Source organism: Pseudophryne corroboree, chromosome 12, assembly GCF_028390025.1.
Source record: "Pseudophryne corroboree isolate aPseCor3 chromosome 12, aPseCor3.hap2, whole genome shotgun sequence".
Lineage (NCBI taxonomy): Eukaryota > Metazoa > Chordata > Amphibia > Anura > Myobatrachidae > Pseudophryne > Pseudophryne corroboree.
The window spans coordinates 104630623-104654556 of record NC_086455.1 but is presented as its reverse complement, the minus strand read 5'-3'; the positions used below and the strand labels follow the sequence as shown (position 1 = coordinate 104654556).

Genomic DNA, 23934 nt, shown 5'->3' with positions numbered 1-23934 from the left:
AAATTCCGAATGGATAAGGATATCCAGGGTTACGGGGCATAGTCACGCACTATTAGAAGCATGTAACGAGCGCTACTGTTTATAAAAATATATAAAATGTATATTTGTCATAGAAAATATATATATATAAAATATATGTAAAAAGGTATGTAAAAGAGAATAGTGGCACCTGTAAAGAAAGAATTTTCTGTTAATTTAGCGATATGTTTACAACTCCTTTTGGAGTAAGTGGTTTGAGCTCAGTCCGTTCCGGTTCACAGTTTGAATTGTGAAAAAACTAACTGTCCCTACCTCCTAGTCAGTCCCGTGCACAAGTAGATGTTGTGGTCCTTCAACCTCAACCCGCTGCGTCCAGCGGTAGAGGATCACGGCTTGTGATCGGGTCGCGGCTCGATGACGTCACGCTGCGGCTAGGCGTCGGGAAGTTCGGGCCGGGAAGATGATGGTCTGTAGCTCTATGCCTCCAACGCGTTTCGTGCGTCCCAGCGCACTTAATCATGGATGGCATATCCATTTCCTGATCCTCTATTTATATTAAAAAAACTTTATTGTTCATTGTTAAAAAAAAACGGAAGTACGTACAGGAAGTTGGATAAAACAGGCGGCAAGCATGTGCTCCTGTTTATATATATAAAATATATTTATTTTTTCTTTTTTTGGTGCCACTTGTATATAATGTAAAGAAATTGTGTTTAAAATGACAAATAACTTGTATATATTATAAAAAAGCGTTTAATTCGATGTCAATATTAAGTCCCTGAGGTATTAATGTTTTCATTTCAAATATCCATCTTGTTTCATTTTTCAATAAATCTGTCACGATATTTCCCCCTCTCCAATTGTTTGGAACTTTTTTTATTCCCAAGAATTTTAAACCACGTGGATCTTTATTATGAAAATCAAGGAAATGTTTTGACACACTATGTGTGACAAGTCCTCTTTTTATGTTGTAAATATGTTCGGCCAATCTTATTTTGATTTTTCTTTTTGTTTGGCCGATATATTGTAGCCCACAAGGGCATTCAATGAGGTAAATCACTTGTTCTGTTTCGCAGCTTAAATGGTCTCTAATCTCATATATTTTTCCTGTTTGGTTTGATTTAAATTGCTCCTCTGGTTTAGTTGTGGATTTATTGAGATTTTTACAAGCTTTGCATTTGAGACAGAAATGGTAGCCTTTTGTTTCTTTTTTCATTGGCGAGTTTCTCTGATGACTTTTCACAAGGTTCTGTTTAATATTTCTTGCCTTTTTATATATGATTTTTGGTTTATCTGTTAGGCAGTCTTTCAGTTCATTGTCCAATTTTAGAACATGCCAATGTTTATTCAGCATGGTTTCTATCATGTGGTGATTGCTGTTATATTGGGTAATGAATGTAATTTTTTCTGTGTGTTCATCAGGCTTTTTGTCTTTATATTTTATAAGATCTTTTCTATCCATGCTGTCAATTCTAATTTTCTGTTTGTTCAGTTCCTCCACTTTATATCCTTTTTGAATGAAGTTTTGCATCATATTTTTACTCTGTTCTTCATAAGTTTCATGTTGGCTGCAGTTTCTTTTAATTCTTTGTAATTGACTTGATGGTATGCTTGATTTCCAGTTTTTATGATGGTTACTTGAATTCGGTAGGATGTTATTACCACTGACTTTCTTTATATGTGTTTTGGTGTTGATTTGATTATTCTTAATGAAAATTTCCAGGTCCAAAAAGGTTACTTCATCTTTGCTTGTATTTATTGTAAAAACAAGGTTGATGTTGTTATTATTTATGTGCAGTTTGAATTTCTCCAGATCTATGTTGGTTCCTCCCCAAATGAAGAAGATATCATCGATAAATCTATACCAACAAATTAGGCTCTCTTTGAAAGGATTATTTGTCCAAATATTTTGGTCCTCCCACCTTGCTACGAACAAATTTGCGTAGCTGGGCGCGAATGATGTGCCCATCGCTGTTCCGCACTTTTGGCGATAGAATTGACCGTTGTTCCAAAAATAGTTATGGTTCAAAATGAAATCAATATTTGCCATGATGAAGTTCACCTGTCGGGTAGGAAGATTGGATTTATTCAAATAGAATTCAGTGTGTTCACAACCTATTTCGTGATTAATGCATGTATATAATGATTTGACATCGCAAGTTCCCACGAAATAGGTTGTGAACACACTGAATTCTATTTGAATAAATCCAATCTTCCTACCCGACAGGTGAACTTCATCATGGCAAATATTGATTTCATTTTGAACCATAACTATTTTTGGAACAACGGTCAATTCTATCGCCAAAAGTGCGGAACAGCGATGGGCACATCATTCGCGCCCAGCTACGCGAATTTGTTCGTAGCAAGGTGGGAGGACCAAAATATTTGGACAAATAATCCTTTCAAAGAGAGTCTAATTTGTTGGTATAGATTTATCGATGATATCTTCTTCATTTGGGGAGGAACCAACATAGATCTGGAGAAATTCAAACTGCACATAAATAATAACAACATCAACCTTGTTTTTACAATAAATACAAGCAAAGATGAAGTAACCTTTTTGGACCTGGAAATTTTCATTAAGAATAATCAAATCAACACCAAAACACATATAAAGGAAGTCAGTGGTAATAACATCCTACCGAATTCAAGTAACCATCATAAAAACTGGAAATCAAGCATACCATCAAGTCAATTACAAAGAATTAAAAGAAACTGCAGCCAACATGAAACTTATGAAGAACAGAGTAAAAATATGATGCAAAACTTCATTCAAAAAGGATATAAAGTGGAGGAACTGAACAAACAGAAAATTAGAATTGACAGCATGGATAGAAAAGATCTTATAAAATATAAAGACAAAAAGCCTGATGAACACACAGAAAAAATTACATTCATTACCCAATATAACAGCAATCACCACATGATAGAAACCATGCTGAATAAACATTGGCATGTTCTAAAATTGGACAATGAACTGAAAGACTGCCTAACAGATAAACCAAAAATCATATATAAAAAGGCAAGAAATATTAAACAGAACCTTGTGAAAAGTCATCAGAGAAACTCGCCAATGAAAAAAGAAACAAAAGGCTACCATTTCTGTCTCAAATGCAAAGCTTGTAAAAATCTCAATAAATCCACAACTAAACCAGAGGAGCAATTTAAATCAAACCAAACAGGAAAAATATATGAGATTAGAGACCATTTAAGCTGCGAAACAGAACAAGTGATTTACCTCATTGAATGCCCTTGTGGGCTACAATATATCGGCCAAACAAAAAGAAAAATCAAAATAAGATTGGCCGAACATATTTACAACATAAAAAGAGGACTTGTCACACATAGTGTGTCAAAACATTTCCTTGATTTTCATAATAAAGATCCACGTGGTTTAAAATTCTTGGGAATAAAAAAAGTTCCAAACAATTGGAGAGGGGGAAATATCGTGACAGATTTATTGAAAAATGAAACAAGATGGATATTTGAAATGAAAACATTAATACCTCAGGGACTTAATATTGACATCGAATTAAACGCTTTTTTTATAATATATACAAGTTATTTGTCATTTTAAACACAATTTCTTTACATTATATACAAGTGGCACCAAAAAAAGAAAAAAGAAATATATTTTATATATATAAACAGGAGCACATGCTTGCCGCCTGTTTTATCCAACTTCCTGTACGTACTTCCGTTTTTTTTTAACAATGAACAATAAAGTTTTTTTAATATAAATAGAGGATCAGGAAATGGATATGCCATCCATGATTAAGTGCGCTGGGACGCACGAAACGCGTTGGAGGCATAGAGCTACAGACCATCATCTTCCCGGCCCGAACTTCCCGACGCCTAGCCGCAGCGTGACGTCATCGAGCCGCGACCCGATCACAAGCCGTGATCCTCTACCGCTGGACGCAGCGGGTTGAGGTTGAAGGACCACAACATCTACTTGTGCACGGGACTGACTAGGAGGTAGGGACAGTTAGTTTTTTCACAATTCAAACTGTGAACCGGAACGGACTGAGCTCAAACCACTTACTCCAAAAGGAGTTGTAAACATATCGCTAAATTAACAGAAAATTCTTTCTTTACAGGTGCCACTATTCTTTTTTACATACCTTTTTACATATATTTTATATATATATATATTTTCTATGACAAATATACATTTTATATATTTTTATAAACAGTAGCGCTCGTTACATGCTTCTAATCGTATCAATTTTAAACTGAGCAGCTTTTTTTCCACATACAGCGCAGTTGTCATATATTTCTTACTGTATCTTTGCCTATCAACTGCTGCAGTATAACATGATACAATATACCTCTCGTCATATTTCACACAAAAGGAACGATTTGGGAAATATTTTTACCAAAAATATTATACCCATTGACCCCCCCGCAGGAGATGAACGGTTCTGCACCCAATTTTTAAAACTAGAAAAACATTATACTCAAGAAGTGCGACAATGGTGGGAAATTACAACCTTGCAAAAATATTTAGAAAATGGAATGATACCAAAAGGTCTGAGGATTGCAAAAGCAGCAACCTTCCTACCAATACAGGAAAATTTCCACGAAAAATGGAATAAAATTCTGGACACATGTTCGATAGAATTAATAAAATTGATCATTGAAGATAGATCCATTACACTAGTAAAAACCAATGAAAATATTCAAGTTTTTGAAAAAAGATTTGAAAGTCTATCAACTATGGAGGACTTCAAGAACCTTATGCGTATGACGAATGAAAAAATAGGAAAACTTGAAGATGACATCATCCTCCAGAAACAACGAAAATTCAAGAGGGATCTACAAGAAATGGAATTTTACCTCCAGAATAAAAATACAAAGAGAGAGCCTCCCTCACGTAAATTTCAAGAAAAAGATAAGCCAACAAGAAACATCTATACCAACACACAGAGGAATACGACATATCAGGATCAGCAGCAATCCAAATTTAAACAAACAAAAGAACCATTAATTAAACAATATCCAAAAAATAAAGGATATACAAGGAATTATCAACCATACAATCAAAGGAATTTCAGTTTTAGTACAAACCAATATAAACTTATAAAAGACTCATTCACATCAGGAAAAAAGGCAGCAGAGAAAGAAGAAAATGAAGAAATTCAATCACTTATACAGACAATTAAAAAAAAAGAACAGGAAAAACCACATGGAAGAAAACAATCGACTAAAAGAAATTAAAGATGAAGAAACAGATGAAGACTATTTTTTAGACTTCAACCAGGGTTCACAGAAACCTCCGGATTACAAAAGAATCCCGAACAAAAAATACAGGGAGAACTTCGCCAGAGAAAAAGAAAGAGAGGACGAAGAGGAGGAATAAGAACAACAAAGAGAACAAACATCACATCTGAAACTAAACCAACAATATTTAATTTGAGCAATAAAACACTGTCAAAAGCACAAACTTCAATCTTACAGAAGGGACTTAATTTTGCCCCACAGTCAAAAATCAATAAATTTGACTTATATATTGATGTGCACAAATTCGTAAGAAAGTGCAACATCAAAAAATTCTTCACAAAAAATAATAATTCACAACCATCCATACAAGATGATGAATTTAAACACACTAAATTTGGACCACCGTCGACTTTCAATCCCACATATTGTAAAGGGCCACACCTAGAGACATTTCAAAAGCTGTTGGAAGAAGAAATAGAAAAAATACCAGAGAAGCCGAAAATGAAATTAAATATTACTAAGGAGGAAAGATTAGGACTAAAAGAATTGAAACAAGACAAAAGCATCACAATAAAACCAGCTGACAAAGGTGGAGGTATCGTCATCTTGAATAAGGAACAATATGAAAGAGAGGTGACACGGCTCCTGGAAGACCAAGATACATATGAAATACTGGATCAAGACCCCACCAGTGTTTATGAAAATAAACTTCGAGAACAGATCCAAGAAGGTTTAGAATTGGGAATTATTACCATGAAAGAATTCAATTACATAATGGAAAAAAATCCTAAAATTCCAACCTTTTATTGCTTACCAAAAATGCATAAAGACCCCATAAATCCGCCTGGACGTCCCATAGTGTCAGGAATTCAATCCATTACTTCAAATCTATCCAGATATACCGACTTCTTTCTTCAAGACATCGTAAAATCACAAAGAAGCTACCTCAAAGATACCATCCACATTATACAGATTCTTTCAGAAACACAATGGAAAGATCATTACACTTTGGGAACTTGCGATGTCAAATCATTATATACATGCATTAATCACGAAATAGGTTGTGAACACACTGAATTCTATTTGAATAAATCCAATCTTCCTACCCGACAGGTGAACTTCATCATGGCAAATATTGATTTCATTTTGAACCATAACTATTTTTGGAACAACGGTCAATTCTATCGCCAAAAGTGCGGAACAGCGATGGGCACATCATTCGCGCCCAGCTACGCGAATTTGTTCGTAGCAAGGTGGGAGGACCAAAATATTTGGACAAATAATCCTTTCAAAGAGAGCCTAATTTGTTGGTATAGATTTATCGATGATATCTTCTTCATTTGGGGAGGAACCAACATAGATCTGGAGAAATTCAAACTGCACATAAATAATAACAACATCAACCTTGTTTTTACAATAAATACAAGCAAAGATGAAGTAACCTTTTTGGACCTGGAAATTTTCATTAAGAATAATCAAATCAACACCAAAACACATATAAAGGAAGTCAGTGGTAATAACATCCTACCGAATTCAAGTAACCATCATAAAAACTGGAAATCAAGCATACCATCAAGTCAATTACAAAGAATTAAAAGAAACTGCAGCCAACATGAAACTTATGAAGAACAGAGTAAAAATATGATGCAAAACTTCATTCAAAAAGGATATAAAGTGGAGGAACTGAACAAACAGAAAATTAGAATTGACAGCATGGATAGAAAAGATCTTATAAAATATAAAGACAAAAAGCCTGATGAACACACAGAAAAAATTACATTCATTACCCAATATAACAGCAATCACCACATGATAGAAACCATGCTGAATAAACATTGGCATGTTCTAAAATTGGACAATGAACTGAAAGACTGCCTAACAGATAAACCAAAAATCATATATAAAAAGGCAAGAAATATTAAACAGAACCTTGTGAAAAGTCATCAGAGAAACTCGCCAATGAAAAAAGAAACAAAAGGCTACCATTTCTGTCTCAAATGCAAAGCTTGTAAAAATCTCAATAAATCCACAACTAAACCAGAGGAGCAATTTAAATCAAACCAAACAGGAAAAATATATGAGATTAGAGACCATTTAAGCTGCGAAACAGAACAAGTGATTTACCTCATTGAATGCCCTTGTGGGCTACAATATATCGGCCAAACAAAAAGAAAAATCAAAATAAGATTGGCCGAACATATTTACAACATAAAAAGAGGACTTGTCACACATAGTGTGTCAAAACATTTCCTTGATTTTCATAATAAATATCCACGTGGTTTAAAATTCTTGGGAATAAAAAAAGTTCCAAACAATTGGAGAGGGGGAAATATCGTGACAGATTTATTGAAAAATGAAACAAGATGGATATTTGAAATGAAAACATTAATACCTCAGGGACTTAATATTGACATCGAATTAAACGCTTTTTTATAATATATACAAGTTATTTGTAATTTTAAACACAATTTCTTTACATTATATACAAGTGGCACCAAAAAAAGAAAAAATAAATATATTTTATATATATAAACAGGAGCACATGCTTGCCGCCTGTTTTATCCAACTTCCTGTACGTACTTCCGTTTTTTTTTTAACAATGAACAATAAAGTTTTTTTAATATAAATAGAGGATCAGGAAATGGATATGCCATCCATGATTAAGTGCGCTGGGACGCACGAAACGCGTTGGAGGCATAGAGCTACAGACCATCATCTTCCCGGCCCGAACTTCCCGATGCCTAGCCGCAGCGTGATGTCATCGAGCCGCGACCCGATCACAAGCCGTGATCCTCTACCGCTGGACGCAGCGGGTTGAGGTTGAAGGACCACAACATCTACTTGTGCACGGGACTGACTAGGAGGTAGGGACAGTTCGTTTTTTCACAATTCAAACTGTGAACCGGAACGGACTGAGCTCAAACCACTTACTCCAAAAGGAGTTGTAAACATATCGCTAAATTAACAGAAAATTCTTTCTTTACAGGTGCCACTATTCTTTTTTACATACCTTTTTACATATATTTTATATATATATATTTTCTATGACAAATATACATTTTATATATTTTTATAAACAGTAGCGCTCGTTACATGCTTCTAATCGTATCAATTTTAAACTGAGCAGCTTTTTTTCACATACAGCGCAGTTGTCATATATTTCTTATAGTCACGCACTATGGTTATTATAAAAAGAGGGGTAAAACGTAACGGCAGTCATCAACTTCAGTCAAAATTTTATACAAAATAATTGTGCATAGGAGACCACAAATAGGTTGAACTCGATGGACAATTGTCTTTTTTCAACCTTAGATACTATGTTACTATGTTACATTACATTGTGGGAGTTTCCATTCTAGAAAACTCGCTCTACATCGCACAATGTAAAAGCCCCAAACGTAAAAACTCACAGGCTATTACATTGGGCGAGTTTTGGACAAACTCGAAACCTTCTAATGTGCGAGAAGGTGCGGGTTTGTTCCACACGTTAATCGCGTACACAATGACATCCTGCTGCATATTTTGTTATATACTTTATCTATCTATCTATCTATCTATCTAAGAAGTGTTTACCAGGCACAGCTCACTGGATTTTAAGAGCAGGTCTCTCTTACAGAGACTCCATAGTCTCTCCTTTTCCCCAAGCAGTGTGAGAGAGCAATGATTTTTTAAATACACCCATACAGCTGAAAGCGCTAATTAGTCTTCTGTGAGGCTAAAAGCCCAAAGACTCAAACTGGGCCTAAAGGAACGGATAACCCACCTTCTCTTCTCACATCCAAACCGGGACCCTAATCCAGTTCTTCTTACTAGAGATGTGCGGCTGGCACTTTTCGTGTTCTGTGTTTTGGTTCTCATTCCACTTTCGTGTTTTGGTTTTGGCTTGGTTTTGCCAAAACCACCCTTTCGAGTTTTGGTTTTGGATCTGGATGATTTTTGGAAAAAAATTTTTAAAAATAGCTAAAATCACAGAATTTGGGGGTAATTTTGATCCTACAGTATTACTAACCTCAATAACATTCATTTCCACTCATTTCCAGTCTATTCTGAACACCTCACAATATTGTTTTTAGGCCAAAACGTTGCACCGAGGTTGCTGGATGACTAAGCTAAGCGACACAAGTGGACAACACAAACACCTGGCCCATCTAGGAGTGGCACTGCAGTGTCAGACAGGAGAGCAGATATAAAAAAATGCCCCAAACAGCACATGATGCAAAGAAGAAAAAGAGGTGCACCGAGGTTGCTGTAGACTAAGCTAAGCAACACAAGTGTGTGGCACAAACACCTGGCCCATCTAGGAGTGGCACTGCAGTGTCAGACAGGAGGGCAGATATAAAAAAGGCCCCGAACAGCACATGATGCAAAGATGTAGAAGAGGTGCAATAAGGTAGCTGTATGACTAAGACAAGCGACACAAACAATTGGCCCATCTAGGAGTGGCACTGCAGTGGCAGACAGGAGGGCAGATATAGAAAAAAAGTCCCCAAACAGCACTTAATGCAAAGATGTAGAAGAGGTGCAATGAGGAAGCTGTATGACTAAGCCAAGCGACACAAATAATTCCCATTGGAATTATACAGCAATATCACTGGAATTATACAGCAATATCACTGGAATTATATGGCAGTACCACTGGACATATATGGCAGTATCACTGGAATTATATGGCAGTACCACTGGACATATACAGAAGTGTCAGACAGGATGGCACGTTAAAAAATAGTCCCCAAACAGCACATGATGTAAAGAAGAAAAATAGGTGCAAGATGGAATTGTCCTTGGGCCCTCCCTCCCACCCTTATGTTGAATAAACAGGGCATGCACACTTTAACAAACCAGTCATTTCACCGACAGGGTCTGCCACACGACTGTGGCTGAAATGACTGGTTTGTTTGGGCCCCCACCAAAAAAGAAGCAATCAATCTCTCCTTGCACAAACTGGCTCTACAGAGGCAAGATGTCGACCTCATACTCCGATTCCTCACCCCTTCAGTGTGTACATCCTGCTTCTCACAGAGTATTAATTCGTCCCCACTGGAATCCACCATCACAGGTCCCTGTGTACTTTCTGGAGACAATTGCTGGTCAAGGTCTTCCTGGAGGAATTTATAATTAATTTTGATGAACATTACCTTCTCCACATTTTGTGGAAGTAACCTCCTACGCCGATCGCTGACAAGGTTACCGGCTGCACTAAACACTCTTTCGGAGTACACACTGGAGGGGGGGCAACTTAGGTAAAATAAAGCCAGTTTGTGATAGGGCATCCAAATTGCCTCTTTTTCCTGCCAGTATACATACGGACTGTCTGACATGCCTACTTGGATGCTGTCACTCATATAATCCTCCACCATTCTTTCAATGGTGACAGAATCATACATGTCAGTAATCGTTGGCAGGTCCTTCAGTCCGGTCCAAATGTCAGCTTTCGCTCCTGACTGCCCTGCATCACCGCCAGTGGGTGGGCTAGGAAATCTTATCCTTTTCCTTGCAGCCCCAGTGGTGGGAGAAAGTGAAGGAAGAGCTGTTGACGGGTCATGTTCTGCTTAAGTTGACAATTTACTCACCAGCAGGTCTTTGCACCTCTGCAAACTTGTGTCTGCCAGAAAGAGAGATGCAACGTAGGCTTTAAACCTAGGATCGAGCACAGTGGCCAAAATATAGTGCTCTGATTTCAACAGATTGACCACCCTTGAATCCTGGCAAAGCGAATGAAGGGCTCCATCCACAAGTCACACATACTTAGCGAAATTGCTCCATCTTAGCTCCTCCTTTAATTTCTCCAGCTGCTTCTGCAAAAGCCTGATAAGGGGAATGACCTGACTCAAGCTGGCAGTATCTGAACTGACTTCACGTGTAGCAAGTTCAAAGGGTTGGAAAACCTTGCACAAGACGGAAATCATTCTCCACTGTGCTTGAGTCAGGTGCATTCCCCCTCCTTTGCCTATATCGTAGGTGGATGTATAGGCTTTAATGGCCTTTTGCTGCTCCTCCATCCTCTGAAGCATATAGGGTGTTGAATTCCACCTCGTTACCACCTCTTGCTTCAGTTGATAGCGGGGCATGTTCAGGAGTGTTTTCTGGTGCTCCAGTCTTCGGCACGCAGTGGCAGAATGTCGAAAGTGGCCCGCAATTTTTTGGGCCACTGACAGCATCTCCTGTACACCCCTGTCATTTTAAAAAACATTCTGCACCACCAAATTAATTGTATATGCAAAACATGGGACGTGCTGGAATTTGGCCAGTTGTAATGCACGCCCAATATTGGTGGTGTTGTTCGATATCACAAATCCCCAGAAGAGTCTAAGTGGGGTAAGCCAATGTGCGATGATGTCCTACAGTTTCCGTAAGAGGTTGTCAGTGGTGTGCCTCTTACGGAAAGCTGTGATGCACAGCGTAGCCTGCCTAGAAACGATTTTGGATTTGCGAGATGGTGCTACTGGTGCCGCTGCTGCTGTTGTTGCTGCGGGAGGCAATACATCTACCCAGTAAGCTGTCAAAGTCATATAGTCCTTAGTCTGCCCTGTTCCACTTGTCCACATGTCCATGGTTAAGTGGACACTGAATACAACCGCATTTTTTAGGACACTGGTGACTATTTTTCTGATGTCTCTACATTCTCGGTATCGCCTGCCTAGTGAAGTGGAATCTAGATGGGATTTGTTACCGGGGACACAATACCTCCATCAATTGTCTAAATCCCACTGCACTAATGGTGGATACCGGACGCACGTCTGACACCAACATAAGTGTCAAGGCCTCAGTTATCCACTTTGTAACAGGATTACTGCTGTCATATTTCATCTTCCTCACAAAGGACTGTTGGACAGTCAATTGCGTTTAGTTGAAGTAGTACAAGTGGTCTTCTGACTTCCCCTCTGGGATGACGATCGACTCCCAACTGCAACAACAGCAGCGGTGATAGCAGCAGTAGGCATACCACTTAAGGATCCTCCTGAGGAATCCCGTTTAGGAGAGGACTCATCAGTCTTGCCAGGGACATGGCCTGCAGGACTACTGACGTTCATGGCTGTGGAGGAATTTGACGTTGAGGGAGTTGGTGGTGTGGCTTGCAGGAGCTTAGGTACAACAGGAAGAAGGGATTTAGGTGTCAGTGGACTGCTTACGCTCTTACCCAAAGTTTCACAACTTGATACTGACTTCTGATGAATGCGCAGCAGGTGACATATAAGGGAGGATGTTCCTAGGTGGTTAACGTCCTTACCCTTACTTATTACAGTTTGACACAGGCAACACACGGCTTGACACCTGTTGTCCGGATTTGTGGAGAACTAATTCCACACCGAAGAGGTGGCTTTTTTGGTATTTTGCCCAGACATCACAATGGGCTTCTTCATCCCACGGACAACAGGTGTCTCCCCTGGTGCCTGACTTAAACAAACCACATTACCATCAGAATCCTCATCATCAACTTCCTTCTCAGTGCCATCAACACCCATATCCTCATCCTGGTGTACATCAACAGTGACATCTTAAATTTCAATATCAGGAACTGGACTATGGGTGCTCCTTCCAGCACTTGCAGGGGATGTGCAAATGTTGTAAGGAGCCACCTCTTCCCATCCAGTGTTGGGAAGGTCAGTCTAAGGTCATCTTAGAATGCACAGTTCTTTTCTGTGATTTTTCTGGCTTAACTCTTTTCAGTTTTCTAGCGGGAGGATGAGGGCTTCCATCGTCATGTGAAGCTGAACAACTAGTCATGAACATAGGCCAGGGCCTTATCCATTCCTTGCCACTTCTTGTCATAAATGGCATATTGGCAAGTTTACGTTTCTCCTCAGACCATTTAAATTTCTTTTTTTTTTGTTCTTTTTACTGAACTTTGGCATTTTGGATTTTACATGCCCTCTACTATCACATTGGGCATCGGCCTTGGCAGACGACGTTGATGGCATTTCATCGTCTATGTCATGACTAGTGGCAGCAGCTTTAGCACTAGGAGGAAGTGGTTCTTGAACTTTCCCTATTTTAGCCTCCAAATTTTTGTTCTCCATTATTTTTCTGGAGTTATATAACACAAAATGCTGCACAGGAGAGTGTACCCCTACACCTCACAGGGCATTGGATTAAATATTAATAACCCCTTTATTTGGAGTAAATAATATACAGCACAGGACAGCACCACTGAATTTATATGGCAGCACCACTGGACTGGATTTATACGGAATTATATAGATTTATATGGAATTATATGACAGGTTCACTGGAATTATATGCCAAGATTACTGGAATTATATGGCAATATCACTGGAATTATATGGCAATATCACAGGAATTATACGGCAATATCACAGGAATTATACGCCAGTATTTTGAGAATTATACGGCAATATCACAGGAATTATATGTCAGTATCACAGGAATTATATGGCAATATCACTGGAATTATATGGCAATATCACAGGAATTATACGCCAGTATTCCGAGAATTATACGGCAATATCACAGGAATTATACTCCAGTATTTTGAGAATTATACGGCAATATCACAGGAATTATACGCCAATATTTCGGGAATTATATGGCAATATCACAGGAATTATACGCCAGTATTCCAAGATTTATACGGCAATATCACAGGAATTATACGCAAGTATCACGGGAATTATATGGCAATATCACAGGAATTATACGGCAATATCACAGGAATTATATGCCAGTATTCCAAAAATTATACGGCAATATCACAGGAATTATACGCCAGTATCACAGGAATTATATGGCAATATCACTGGAATTATATGCCAATATCACAAGAATTATACAACAGTATTCCGAGAATTATACGGCAATATCACAGGAATTATACTCCAGTATAACGGGAATTATATGGCAATATCACTGGAATTATACGGCAATATCACAGGAATTTGTCTGGCAATATCACAGGAATTATATGGCAATATCACAAGAATTATACGCCAGTATTCCGAGAATTATACGGCAATATCACAGGAAATGTACGCCAGTATCACGGGAATTATATGGCAATATTACTGGAATTATATGGCAATATTACAGGAATTATACGCCAGTATTCCGAGAATTACACGGCAATATCACAGGAATTATATGCCAGTATCACGGGAATTATATGGCAATATCACTGGAATTATACGGCAATATCACAGAAATTATATGACAGTATTCCGAGAATTATATGGCAATATCACAGGAATTATACGCTAGTATCACAGGAATTATACGGCAATATCACAGAAATTATATGACAGTATTCCGAGAATTATACGGCAATATCACAGGAATTATACGCTAGAATCACGGGAAATATATGGCAATATCACTGGAATTATACGGCAGTATCACAGGAATTTATACGCCAGTATCCTGAGAATTATACTGCAATATCACTGTAATTATACGCCAGTATCACGGGAATTATACGGCAATATCACGGGAATTATACGGCAATATCACTGGTATTATACACAAGTAACACTGGATATATGGCAGCAGAGGACACCACCACTGTGACTGGCCACTGGACTGATGCTGCACAAGACACTTTCCCTGGTCTGATGCAGGACAACACAGCACCACTGCAAGGGACTTATACAGCACTAAAATCATATGCACACACAGGCGTAAGGCTCAGCCTAAAGATCTTAATACTTCTGTGTGTGTATATTAATTCAGGCGCAAAAAATACTTTTTCAATACACTGTGCTAGTCATCAAAAACATAAAAAAATATAAAACTACAAGCAGCTCCCACTTGGTAATCTGAAGTATTACCAATAATTGAACACAAATAATACATATAAGAGAAGAGAGCGCATAAAGTTTTATATGGTTTTATTACTACCTGTATTTAAAAATCCTAAAAAATGTTTTCCAACATTGATAAATGCATATATTACTAAAGTGCTAATTAAACCACTCAATCAATAATCACTATAGTGCTGCTACAGGTAAAACATTGATCATCGGTCCATACCGAACAACCTTAGTCCATATAATTATATTTAGTAGCAGCTGCCACTTAATATCAACTCAAGTTCCAAGGTTGATTTTGTTTTCACTTAGATGATTAATTTGTAGCTAACTGTCCCACACACGAGAAAACCACTCGTTGTATTGAACCGTGGTATTTGGAATGAATAGATGCTGCAGCACTAGTTGTACTTTACTCTGAAGGACCACTTAATTAGATCTTTCACGTATGCTGGATATTTTTGATGTAAATAAGATATCCTTTCATCCACTGACACAGGTGTTATATTATATATAGCAGGGATGGAGTCTGTTATTCGTCTATAGCACTGTTTCTCACCTCACTGCGGGCCGGGTAGCACTTTCCCCGCTGCCTATGAGCCACTTACAGCCATAGCATGCCGCCGCTGATAGCTCCGGTGTTCTCGTTTGGCTCAGCCCGCTGGAGTCAGATGAAACAGACCGCTACACCGCTCCCAGCCACGGTTACGTACCGCTGAATCTCCCCCTTTAACATCCAACTTCTCTCGACCGTAATGCTGTAGTCGGTAGGGAGATGTAGATAGACGTACCGCTGGACTTTAAACCTGCTGGGGCCGTAGCGCTTCCCACCTCCGGAGTGCGGGTGAACATAAGACGGTGATTTGTCAGACCTAGCCAGTCCTCAGCTCCTGCAACAGTGTGGTCCGTATCAGAGTCCCATGTGGATTTCAAAGCACAAGAGTAAGACACTCTTGACGCGTTTCTCCGTTGTAAGATTCTAACGGTTTCCTCAGAAGATAGCCACCTGTATTATGCACCCTTATTTAAACAGAGTCTCCTCCAATCGCATGCTCCTATTCATTATAAGGAACAGGTGTGCTACAGGTGTATATGCATAAACATTTTCTCTATATATAACCAGCCAAATATATTTCATTCAACAGATAACCAGCATTATATCCTATATCTTTAGACCAAAAAATTAATATATTGTACAATCGCATAGACATTTCTTTAAAAAAAAGATATATTATTAACTTAATAATGACAACACGTGAGAGATATAAACTAACATAGTTTTGTCAATATAAAGGATAAGTGGATCCATAGTGCTCTCTTAACTATCCACCCAGGGTTTATCCTGGTGGAGAGAGCTCCTGCCTTACAACCAATTGTCCTGGGTTCAAATCCCACTCTGTCCCCAACACAGACCTTCATTTATTTATTTTTATATTTTTTTGGGGGATTTATAATTTACTCTATATTATCCACTTATCCTTTATCTAAAGTACATTACAAATTTTGCATACAGTTTATTTATTCCCCCCCCCCCATATTTAACCATAAAAATACTACCTAATACCTAAACGGAACTATTCTTTTATTCCTGGATAGATAAATACTTCTACTCAATAGAACCATGATCTTTCTAACTCCTAGGGTATTTTCTAATAGTTTCATAAATAAACAAAAAATACCAATATAACTAAAACAATATAGAGGACATCTGAAGGAGAAGAGAGAAATAAATAAAGAAGGAGGGAATACGGAGGCAAGCATATTCTTATTATTACAAACTAGGCTCATATATTATCTTTGAGGCTTAAACAAGGAAGGAGGGGGGGGGGGGGGGGGGAGGGGAGGGGAGAGATGAGGGGGGGGGAAGGAGGAGGAAGAGGTTTTATTTTTGGTATGGCAGGCAAACTCTATATATAACCAGCCAAATATATTTCATTCAGAAAGAACCAAAACAAAGAAGTGTTGGTAAGTAGACTCTTTTTTGGGAGCACTCTAATTCAGAGGATGGCAATGTAATTTGTTACTGATAAAACCATTTTTATTAGGTAACACGTAAAATAAGAATTAAGGAGTATCTGCATTGAAAATTAAAAGCTTTGCGAAAATATGAAAAAAAGATTATAAGTAATACGTGATATCCATATCACAATCTACCAATTGCCGGAAATTATGGCTGTGGTAACAAAATTCATTAATCATTGCACATTGTGACTCATGTATTGTATGACCATCATTTATTCAGCAGATATCCAATGTGGATTGTGGTAAATGCAGAGAATTAAATCATAGGTCATATAAGAGTCCGGTACCCAATAGTATATGTATAGGTGACACTATATAGGGGAGTCAATTTATTGCAGTACCAGGGTGTTCAGAGGTGGTCTCCCATCCTAGTACTAGCCCGGCCTTTCACTGCTTAGCTTCCAAGGTCAGAAGAGATTGGGCATCTCCAGTGAGGTATGACCGCAAATGTTGTACTCATCCTATTGAGTCACCCAAGTGTGTGCAGCCAATTGGTTTAGTCACCTTGTGACATGGCAGCCACAGTGAAATATGAGCATGGGTGATGGCCTGTTTTGTGGAAAAAAGTTTTTTTCAAAACACGCAATATCCACAATTAGGACTTGCCTATCACAGTTGCAAACCAATATTTTGAAAATTCAAGTGCCCAATATTTTAGGTGCAGATGACACTATAGGGGAATCAATTTATTGCGGTACCAGGGTGTTCAGAGGTGGTCACCCATCCTATTACTAACCCGGCCCTTCACTGCTTAGCTTCCAAGGTCAGAGGCCGGGTTAGTAATAGGATGGGTGACCACCTCTGAACACCCTGGTACCGCAATAAATTGATTCCACTATAGTGTCATCTGCACCTAAAATATTGGGCAATTGAATTTTCAAAATATTGGTTTGCAACGGTGATAGGCAAGTCCTAATTGTGGATATTGCGTGTTTTGAAAAAAAACTTTTTTCCACAAAACAGGCCATCACCCATGCTCATATTTCACTGTGGCTGCCATGTCACAAGGTGACTAAACCAATTGGCTGCACATACTTGGGTGACTCAATAGGGTGAGTACAACATTTGCGGTCATACCTCACTGGAGATGCCCAATCTCTTCTGACCTTGGAAGCTAAGCAGTGAAAGGCCGGGCTAGTACTAGGATGGGAGACCACCTCTGAACACCCTGGTACTGCAATAAATTGACTCCCCTATATAGTGTCACCTATACATATACTATTGGGTACCGGACTCTTATATGACCTATGATTTAATTCTCTGCATTTACCACAATCCACAATGGATATCTGCTGAATAAATGATGGTCATACAATACATGAGTCACAATGTGCAATGATTAATGAATTTTGTTACCACAGCCATAATTTCCGGCAATTGGTAGATTGTGATATGGATATCACGTATTACTTATAATCTTTTTTTCATATTTTCGCAAAGCTTTTAATTTTCAATGCAGATACTCCTTAATTCTTATTTTACGTGTTACCTAATAAAAATGGTTTTATCAGTAACAAATTACATTGCCATCCTCTGAATTAGAGTGCTCCCAAAAAAGAGTCTACTTACCAACACTTCTTTGTTTTGGTTCTTTCTGACTGTCTAAATTTGACTCTGGGGAGCACCACTGAAAGCAACATTTATTGGGAATAGGATTAATTTTCCATATACCCCTAGTTGCTATATCTAGAAGCAATTCAGGGATAATTCAGTTTTTCAGAGGCTACTATTTATCAGATCGAGGACTTGTGCGGTTCCCAATATTTTTCTTTCTATAAATATATTTCATTCAACAGATAACCAGCATTATATCCTATATCTTTAGACCAAAAAATTAATATATTGTACAATCAATCGCATAGACATTTCTTTAAAAAAAAATTATATTATTAATTTAATAATGACAACACGTGAGAGATATAAACTAACATAGTTTTGTCAATATAAAGGATAAGTGGATCCATAGTGCTCTCTTAACTATCCACCCAGGGTTTAGCCTGGTGGAGAGAGCTCCTGACTTACAACCAATCGTCCTGAGTTTGCCTGCCATACCAAAAATAAAACCCCTCCCCTCCCCCCCCCTCTCCCCCCCCCCTCCTTCCTTGTTTAAGCCTCAAAGATAATATATGAGCCTAGTTTGTAATAATAAGAATATGCTTGCCTCCGTATTCCCTCCTTCTTTATTTATTTCTCTCTTCTCCTTCAGATGTCCTCTATATTGTTTTAGTTATATTGGTATTTTTTGTTTATTTATGAAACTATTAGAAAATACCCTAGGAGTTAGAAAGATCATGGTTCTATTGAGTAGAAGTATTTATCTATCCAGGAATAAAAGAATAGTTCCGTTTAGGTATTAGGTAGTATTTTTATGGTTAAATATGGGGGGGGGGGGGGGGGGAATAAATAAACTGTATGCAAAATTTGTAATGTACTTTAGATAAAGGATAAGTGGATAATATAGAGTAAATTATAAATCCCCCAACAAATATAAAAATAAATAAATGAAGGTCTGTGTTGGGGACAGAGTGGGATTTGAAACCAGGATGATTGGTTGTAAGTCAGGAGCTCTCTCCACCAGGCTAAACCCTGGGTGGATAGTTAAGATAGCACTATGGATCCACTTATCCTTTATATTGACAAAATGATGTTAGTTTATATCTCTCACGTGTTGTCATTATTAAATTAATAATATATATTTTTTTAAAGAAATGTCTATGCGATTGATTGTACAATATATTAATTTTTTGGTCTAAAGATATAGGATATAATGCTGGTTATCTGTTAAATGAAATATATTTGGCTGGTTATATATAGAGAAAATGTTTATGCATATACACCTGTAGCACACCTGTTCCTTATAATGAATAGGAGCATGCGATTGGAGGAGACTCTGTTTAAATAAGGGTGCATAATACAGGTGGCTATCTTCTGAGGAAACCGTTAGAATCTTACAACGGAGAAACGCGTCAAGAGTGTCTTACTCTTGTGCTTTGAAATCCACATGGGACTCTGATACGGACCACACTGTTGCAGGAGCTGAGGACTGGCTAGGTCTGACAAATCACCGTCTTATGTTCACCCGCACTCCGGAGGTGGGAAGCGCTACGGCCCCAGCAGGTTTAAAGTCCAGCGGTACGTCTATCTACATCTCCCTACCGACTACAGCATTACGGTCGAGAGAAGTTGGATGTTAAAGGGGGAGATTCAGCGGTACGTAACCGTGGCTGGGAGCGGTGTAGCGGTCTGTTTCATCTGACTCCAGCGCGCTGAGCCAAACGAGAACACCGGAGTTATCAGCGGCGGCATGCTATGGCTGTAAGTGGCTCATAGGCAGCGGGGAAAGTGCTACCCGGCCCGCAGTGAGGTGAGAAATAGTGCTATAGACGAATAACAGACTCCATCCCTGCTATATATAATATAACACCTGTGTCAGTGGATGAAAGGATATCTTATTTACATCAAAAATATCCAGCATACGTGAAAGATCTAATTAAGTGGTCCTTCAGAGTAAAGTACAACTAGTGCTGCAGCATCTATTCATTCCAAATACCACGGTTCAATACAACGAGTGGTTTTCTCGTGTGTGGGACAGTTAGCTACAAATTAATCATCTAAGTGAAAACAAAATCAACCTTGGAACTTGAGTTGATATTAAGTGGCAGCTGCTACTAAATATAATTATATGGACTAAGGTTGTTCGGTATGGACCCATGATCAATGTTTTACCTGTAGCAGCACTATAGTGATTATTGATTGAGTGGTTTAATTAGCACTTTAGTAATATATGCATTTATCAATGTTGGAAAAAATTTTTAGGATTTTTAAATAGTAATAAAACCATATAAAACTTTATGCGCTCTCTTCTCTTATATGTATTACTTATACAGCAGCACTGGGGACATATAGCAGCAGAGGACACCAACACTGTGACTGGCTGGACTGATGCAGCATAAGACACTACACTGGACTGAGCAGCACAAGACAGCAATAGAATCGCCACCCCACTTTCCTGCCCACACAGACACTGAGGACGGAGACACGTCCTCTCACTACACTCTCTGAGACTGGAGTGAAAATGGCCGTGACGCGCGGCTCCTTATATGGAATTCAAATCCCGCGAGAATCCGACAGCGGGATGATGACGTTTTGCCTCGTCCTGGTTTCCGAGTCAGACGGGAAAACCCGATCTGGACTCGGGTAGGGAGATTCGGTAGGGTTCGGATCTCAGGGATCCGAATCCGCTCATCTCTAGTTCCTACCAAGCGCCAAAAGCTCTCAGCAGATACAACACAATATTCCAGGGGTTTTAAAACACACAGGTTAGAAACCTGGGGCAAATATACCTGCCTCAAACCACTATCCCAGTGATCTTGTCACCCCCCTTTCCCCCCCCCCATTTCGACCTAGGGGCAGAACACTTGTAGCCTCTAAAGAGAAGATGCGAGACAATGCATCCGCATTGGATAGTTGTGCCCTGGGTCTGTGTTCCACAATAAACGTAAAGTGTTGCAAGGCAAAAAAATCCAGCCTTGTTACTCTGGTATACTACCCTTTAATTACAAACATCCATTTTAATGGAGCATGATCAGTCACTAATTTAAACCGTCTGTCCAAGAGGTAATACCTCAAAGTCTCTAATGCTCACTTAATGGCCAAGGCCTCTTTTTCAACAGTAGCATACAGATGTGTCCACTTATTTCTAGCCTCCCTGCACGATAATCAGCCCCTCTGGTCACACTGTGCTGTGGAGTGATATACAGCATGCCTGTATTCTGTGTGCAACCGCGACTGTACCTGCATATGAAATGCTATGTAACAGCGTTTTCTAGGAAATCCTTTTGTACCATTTCATATGCAGATACAGCCGCAGACACACAGAGAAAATAGGCACGCCACATATTATTTTAATTAGCAGAGTCGGCTTGTGCGTCCTATTCACATAGTGATGGAAATAAGATGCATTTTTAGAATAAAAAGATGCCTGATGCTAATGGAGTTGGACTGGACCTGTCAGCTCACTCATGTGAGGTATCTCTTGCTACGTGGTGTATTGAGGCCACCATCACGGGGGTGCCCTGTGCACAGTTGTATCGGGCCCGGCCACTCTAACAGAGTGGAGGGCCCGGGCTGCTCAAACAGCCAGCCGTGGATATTCCCGGCGGCGAACACGTCACTAACCGCGGCTGGCCTCCTGGCTGTTTGTTACACACTGCGCACTCGCTCACTTTGCCCTTGACTAAAGATGCCGCCCGGCGTCCGCCTGTCATTCTGTGCTCAGCGCTGAGCCACCCACTGCCGTCTTCCGCTGCCCGCCGCCCGCTGCTCCCCTTCTGCTGAGCCTTAGCCAGGCAGCCTGCCCTGCACTGTCGGTCAGACTCAGGTCATTGCAGCAACAGCTATCACCGCCCGCCGCTCACCGCCGATGATCAATCAGGCCCTGTGCCTGTTGAATAAAGTTTTTTGTGTTCTAGATTCAGCGTGACGTCATGACGTCACGCGCGTCAGAAAGAGGAGCCTGAGAAGACTGAAGAGCTAGGACTGGAGTCAGGACAGCCAGGAACAGCGAGAGAGCAGAGAGAGAGAGGAGGACTCTCAGGACGGATTTGGAAAGGTAAGTATGTTTTTTTTGTGTGTTTGTAATTGTTTGTGATTCTCTGAAGGGGGTCCGGGGCTGGCTCAGGCAGCTGTAATGGGAATTTTAAACAAAAAAACAGGAAACAGTGCTTCAAAACAGTAGTGCTGCAACTGCTGCTGGGGTGGTCACCTCACCCCCAAAGATAGCTACAATATAGTAGGGTTATGTAGCTGTGCACACCTCTGGGATGAAGAGAATCAATTATTTAAACTGATTGCAAACCATAAAATTCATTAATTTAGTCCAAGATCTTTAAATGTTCAGATGTAATTCCTCTTCTTTAGATAGATACACGCTCATCCACCTCTCTGATGCTGCAGACATCACATTATGTGTATCCAAAGAAGATCCATTGATTGCTGAAAGGGGTTCAATCAGGGGAGATACCTTTTCCCTGGAGAGGGTCATGTTGGGAGAAAACAAAAGACTTCCCATCTGAGGTAGATTCAGTTAATACTGGCACTAGAAAAGGTATCTCCCCTGATTTTTACCTTGGAGATTTCTAGCCAATTTGGCTCCCAGTGCGAGATTTAAAAATGCGCCCCCCCCCCCATTCACATAAGAAAAAATGCGCCCCCCCATAGATATAAAGAGGAAATGGGCGTGGCTTTGTTAAGATGGGTTGTGGCCTCATCTGATCTCATCATCACGGCCACCACACGATAAAAATAAAAAAAGTCCTAATTTTACACATTACAGCAGGCACGCGACCCCATTTTACACAGCACGGCAGGCAAGTGTCCCTATTTTACACAGCACGGCAGGCAAGTGTCCCCATTTTACACAGCACGGTAGGCAAGTGTCCCCATTTTACACAGCACGGTAGGCAAGTGTCCCCATTTTACACAGCACGGTAGGCAAGTGTCCCCATTTTACACAGCACGGTAGGCAAGTGTCCCCATTTTACACATTGCGGCATGCACGTGTCCCCATTTTACACATTGCGGCAGGAAAGTGTCCCTATTTTACACGTTGCGGCAGGCACGTGCCTCCATTTTACACAGTACGGCAGGCAAGTGTTCACATTTTACACATTGCGGCAGGAAAGTGTCCCCATTTTACACATTGCGGCAGGAAAGTGTCCCCATTTTACACATTGCGGCAGGAAAGTGTCCCCATTTTACACATTGCGGCAGGCACGTGCCCCCATTTTACACAGCATGGCAGGCAAGTGTCCCCATTTTACACATTCCGGCAGACAGGTGTCCCCATTTTACACATTGCGGCAGACAAGTGTCCCTATTTTACACATTCCGGCAGGCAAGTGTCCCCATTTTACACATTCCGGCAGACAGGTGTCCCCATTTTACACATACC

At 39.5% G+C, this 23934-nt stretch overlaps 1 long non-coding RNA gene and 2 pseudogenes across 1 annotated transcript in view; 2 read left to right on the top strand and 1 right to left on the bottom strand.

Annotated features, from left to right (window-relative positions):
* LOC134980852 (uncharacterized) overlaps positions 1-23934 on the top strand; it is a 367657-nt gene that overhangs the window by 142306 nt on the left and 201417 nt on the right. The window lies entirely within an intron of this gene.
* On the bottom strand, positions 17312-17431 carry LOC134981649 (5S ribosomal RNA; annotated as a pseudogene).
* Positions 18046-18165, top strand: LOC134981648 (5S ribosomal RNA; annotated as a pseudogene).